Here is a 6,000-nt window from a genome sequence, read left to right as displayed (position 1 = left end):
TGGTAACCCCAATGTCGATAATTCTTAATTTCATTCTGCAAATTTTCCATTCCGGGAACTAAACCCACTGCCAAATTAGAATACTCTCAATTATGCATTGATATACTTTTATATTGCGGTATGGTAATTAATGCAACATATCTTATCCACAAGCGATCTCAAGTTTCAACTATGCCCAATTTTGGACACAGTGAGAATATCATAATGAGAAAGTAAAGCAATTGATTTACCAGCAAGTGTTAGCCTCAGTAAAAATAAACTATAACTACTTAAACACAAGATCTCAAATTTATATTCACATGAATACAGAAAATATATTTGAAAGATATACACTTAATTGAACCACTGTGCACGAATAAGATCTAATAGTTTTGTGTGTGTGTGTGTGTGTGTGAAAGAATGTGAGAGAGAGAGAGAGAGAGAGAGAGAGAGAGAGAGAGAGAGAGAGAGAGCAATTGACTTGAGCAAGTTTCTGAATACTATTGTGTAGATAGGTCTGGGCCTTTGTATCCCCGAATAGCATTTTGTTGGAATTTAACTTGTTGGGGCTTAAAAAATGGAATTCTAAAAAAAAGCAAATGAAACCCACTTGGGCTTTGGTAATTTGACCTCAATACTACAGGAAAAATATATTTATCTATATACTACACTTTTAAAAATATTTTGCAAGATGCTATAAATTCGAGACTCAATTTTATATTAGACTGAGATCCAATTTTTTTTCAATATGAAAGTGAGAACTTGATTTCAGACCGAGTTTTGCACTCATGAAAAAAAAAAAAAACAAGTCTATGCATAGTCTTTCAGGATAGCTTAACCTGCCATCTCAGACACCTTTCCCCCACTTCCGAGTCTCTTGCAATGCTGATGTTAACCTTGGGTGCTCATCATGTTAGGGTAATGAGATTTTCATCATTCGAATTTTTATTTGAATGCATATTCAAAATTTTTAATTTTCTATTATTATTCATTGATAAAAAATTATAAAATTTAGAAAAATTTATTTATCATCCAGTCCAGATAATATAAATTTAATATGAATTTTTCAATTTAATATTAAAATTTTTAATAAATTTTATAAATTGATTATTCAATTTTATCCTTGATGGTCCAAATTTAAAAATTTTAACTTATAATTTTTTAAAAGTACACATTAGAAGATTATCATTATTTTTAATATTATATTTATCATTATAAAAATTATTAAGAAATTAATATTACATTAGATTGCATATTAAATATGTATGATCTAGGTTTTTTTTTTTTTAATCAATCAGTTGCTACACACTGAAAACGAACCTATATAGTTGTGTGTTATTTTATATGTAAAGATTTTCATTCTAAAAGTTATATCTTCTTTAAAGTATTTTATATGTATAATTGCAATCATAAATTTAAAATACTATCTATATTATACATAACAAACACCCACTTATGTGTTAGAGGACAAAAAAACACACCACCACATATTATATATAACACACACAAATATATATGACTCTCGCACATGAGGAAGAGAGTAGAGGAAGAGAGGAAGTAGGAAGTGGGGGAAGAGTGCTTGGGAGACGGCAGATTATTTTGCAAGGCCACACATAAACTTTTGTGAAAAAAAAAAAAAGAAAAGAATTGGAGTCCGAAACTCAATTTGATAGAGATTGAGTCCTGTACTTTCATATTTAAAAATCTGAATCTTAATATAATATAAACTGAGTCTCAAGTTTATTGCATCTGGGAAAATATTTTTGATAGCACAGTATGTGAGTTTTTTTTTTTTTGGTATTGAGAACTCAATTTGATAGAGATTGAGTCCTGTACTTTCATATTTAAAAATCTGAATCTCAATATAATATAAACTGAGTCTCAAGTTTATTGCATCTGGGAAAATATTTTTGATGGCACAGTCTGTGAGTTTTTTTTTTTTTGGGTATTGAGCTGGTCAAATTGTCCTGGGCTTTATTGCAACCTGACTCCTTGCTTTTTTTTAATTCTTTTACAGTATCGAAAGACCATTATATTTAAACGATCTGTGTGTATAAAATTTTAACACTCAGTAGAACTTAAAATTGTCCCTTTTATAACATGTTAGTAAAAGTCAGAACTTTCTATATCTGTAGCCTATAGCTATAAATAAAAACTTCGCGTGATTTGTAGTTATCAAGTTCTACTAGTAGTTGATAAATCGATAATTTTTCTCAATGTGATTAACGAATTACTCAATTTATTTTGAGTTATAAAATACTTTTAAAAGAAATTCTATGTTCCAAAATAAAAATTAATTTGACAAAAATAAAATTTTATTAATAATTCTTTTTCAATATTATCATTCTTATTATAGTCTTTCTCTTTAATATTATTTTATAAATGAAGAATTAAGTAAATGATGTTTTTTAATTTTTGTTTTGAAAAAGTAATATTGTAAAATATATTTACTAAACTTTATTATTGTGATTAATTTCGTTAAAAAGAATATATTATAAATTGAGATAAAAGAATTGCGTGTCATAATCCAGCCCTAAAGTCGAAATATGGAAAGCGGGCTTTAAAGTATCAGTGGTTATGCTTTATTGTTAACATTTATGACATAAGCATTTTCGCTTTAATTATCTCTATGTGAACTTTTAGGACCAGTGAATTTTAAGAAACCTTTGAGAACATGACCACACGCTTGAAGGGCTAATGAAATTCTATAAAAATTTAGTAGTATTTTTACATTTGACAGAATTCTAATTTAGTACTCTTCTCGGTATTGATTATGATTGAGTACACTACACATGAATCTCTAAAAGTAAAATTATCCGCAAATGATTCCTTATTATCAATGAGTATGATACTTCAATAAAAAAAAAAAAAGGTTTACGCATCAAAGGACTAGTATTAAACTTTAAGAGAATGAAATTATTTATATATAATCTAACGTCTATAGAGGTCCTTTTTATATTTTGATGAGGTTGGAAATGTGTTATTTTTTATTTATTTTCAAAGAATTAATGGATTTTATGATCACTTCACTTTTTAAGACTTGCTTTGTACTTTCATTGACTCGTGGGTTAGCTATTACCTCCAATAATGATATGTTGCAAAATTAGATCATGGCCTCCTGAAGACATGACTCCTTCCCAAAATACTCAAACTCTTCGAAACTTTTTAAATGTTTATGGGTTAAGGTGCATTTTTTATTTGAATTATTTTTTTAAAGTATTTAATATTTTAAATTATTTGTTACAAAAATTTTGCCCTTTAAATAATTAAAATATAACATATTTTATCCTGACGTTAAATAGTCAATGTTAACAATTAAAAATGCTTATTAGGATTTAAATCTAATAAAAATGCCACCCATCGTATCAAGTGGATCCAAATTAAGGTATATTTTTATCTCAAAATTATTTTTGAAGATACATTTAGTGCCTTAAATTATTTGTTGTATAACAATTTTACTTTAAACTAATTAAAATAGAGTATATTTCTGAACTCACCTAACACGACAGGTGGCATTTGGGTCAAATTTGAGTTTGAATTAGTATTTTTAACGATTAACATTGGGGTATTTAATTTAAAAAAAATATGCTACATTTTAATTACTTTAGGAATGAATTTGTCATAAAAAATAGTTTAGAACACCAAACGTTTCTTGAAAAATAACTCGAAAATAAAAATCCACCTTAACCCAATATTTATCATTAGATTATATGAAAAAAAATACAATTAAACGTCATCAATATTCTACTATTTTAAAATACCCTATTTTTGAAGGTTAGTCTGCATGTTACAAATCTCCTGAAAATTTATAATAAATGCATGTACAGAGTTATGATTTTTTTATTGATAATGCTTAAATTTGATATAGTAATTCCGATTATCAACAACCACATCCTGAAAAAGATGAACCGGTGGATAAAAATTAATCTAAATTTAAGTAAGGTTAAGTCTTAATTAAGAAAAGAGTCGTTCACAAGGCTCAAACTTTAAAGATGATAATATTTTAGTACTGTGTAAATTTGGAATATTTTTGCATGGTCTATCATTTACAAATAACATGACATGTTATAAATTGGTAAATTAAAAACAACATGCTGACATAAATAAAGAACGACCCTAGTTTTATGGGGGTGCTTCTTCTTGGCATATGGGAAAACTTCTTTTTGTGAAAGAAGCGCTGCTGTAGGTTTTCAACTTGGGAAAAAAAATTAAGGACTTAATGGAGTGCTTCTGACTGGAAATGCTCTGATAGGTTGACTCGAAAGCACTCCCATTAATTCCGTCTCTAAAAGCATTGTCATGCATGAGTGCTCTGATAAGGATGCTCTCGTAGGTTGTTTTTAGCAGCGTGAGAAGAGAAATGGAAAAGAGATGGGAATGTAAAATGAAAGAAAGGGACAAGAGAAGAGGGCATGAAGGTGTCCAAAAAAAGAAAAAAAAGAGGGATGAGAATTGAAAAAGAGAGATAAAAAGATGATTCCATTCCACTCCAATTCCAATTGACGGTGAACATCAAAAGCTGAGCTTCTTCATATATTAACAAAATCCCACCACTCTGGACCCCTCTCTAATTATTTTTTTAAACATAATTAATTCATTTTAAAGATAAATAAAAACAAATAGTGCATTTCAACTTTCAAGTAATCTCTTCAAAGGCAGCGGGTCAAATGCCCGTCAACTGAAAAAGTAAAAGAAGGCAAATCCCAACTTACAATTGGTGGCCTTTTCTTATGCGCCCAATGAAATGGATGAAGCGGTATTGGGGTTTATAAATACACCAGCATCACAAAATGGGTTAATTATTTTCTTTCTCAAATTATCATATTACCCATTATTTGAAATTAATACCAATGACGACTATAAGTTTGACGGTGACAACCACTTTTCATCATTTGCAACTTGGATTCAGGTGTTTAAAGTTCAATGACAAGTTTTCAAGCAATTCAACTTCAACTTTTGGATTTAAAGGATTGGTAGTCACTTGAAACTCAATGACAAGTTTCATATAACAATTGATAACTATAAATTCAGTAATGACAACTACGTCCTGGAAAATGATGAGCTTCTAAAGTTCAGTAGCCACTTGGAGTCCAATGACGAATTCGGTATATCGAATAACAACTTTTGATTACAATTAATGGTAACTATAAGTTTAGCAGTGACAAGTATTTAATGAGTTTAAAAAGTTGAGGATAAATAATAAGTTGTGGAGGCAGAAAGAACTCGGAGAAGAAACAATGCTGGAGGCCAGGAAAGCGCTCTTGTGTAGGAAACAGCTGAAGCCCATAGAATGTGACTGAAGAATCCGATGAGGTTACCAAAAAGAATCTGATGAGGTTACCATGCGCCACTCACTACCGCTAACACCGAGATATGACCTGCAATATCTTCCATTAACTCTTGTCACGAGGATGGTAGTTAATTTATTAATTATGTCTTAAAATAATTTTTTAATTTATTCTTATTAAAATAGGAAGCCAGAGATAAATAATATACTATGAGCTATCGAATTTATTTTGCAATAGGGTAAAAATGAAAAATAATTATAAATAACCCACTATGTACTTTATTTTAAGAATAAAAAATATATTCTAAAAGGTAACTAATAATAAAGACAGAAGGGAGCATGTGTTAGAGAAATTGTCAGAACATTAAATTAATAACAATTAAGTTTTTGATAAAATTTTAAAATAATGAATTACAAATATAGATTTAAATAGTATACAATTTGATAATTACATTTAAAATGTCTTATCCATAATCAAAACTTCTAAATTTGTATATATATTTATAACTAATTTATTCAGAAAATATTATCAAAAACTTAATTATTATTAATTCAATATTTTAAAAATTGTCATTCTAGTTATATATTACTCCCTCCATCCCTATATATAAAATATTTTTTAAAAATTTATTGTATCTCCAAATATAAGGAGTGTCAATGACATTTTTAAATAATTAAATAATTATATCCTTATTTTAAAAAATAAAATAGATAATTAATTGTATGTTTTTTCT

Source organism: Prosopis cineraria, unplaced genomic scaffold (assembly GCF_029017545.1).
Source record: "Prosopis cineraria cultivar Desert tree isolate PC_DT_omini unplaced genomic scaffold, ASM2901754v1 PC11, whole genome shotgun sequence".
Lineage (NCBI taxonomy): Eukaryota > Viridiplantae > Streptophyta > Magnoliopsida > Fabales > Fabaceae > Prosopis > Prosopis cineraria.
This window is presented reverse-complemented; position numbering follows the sequence as displayed.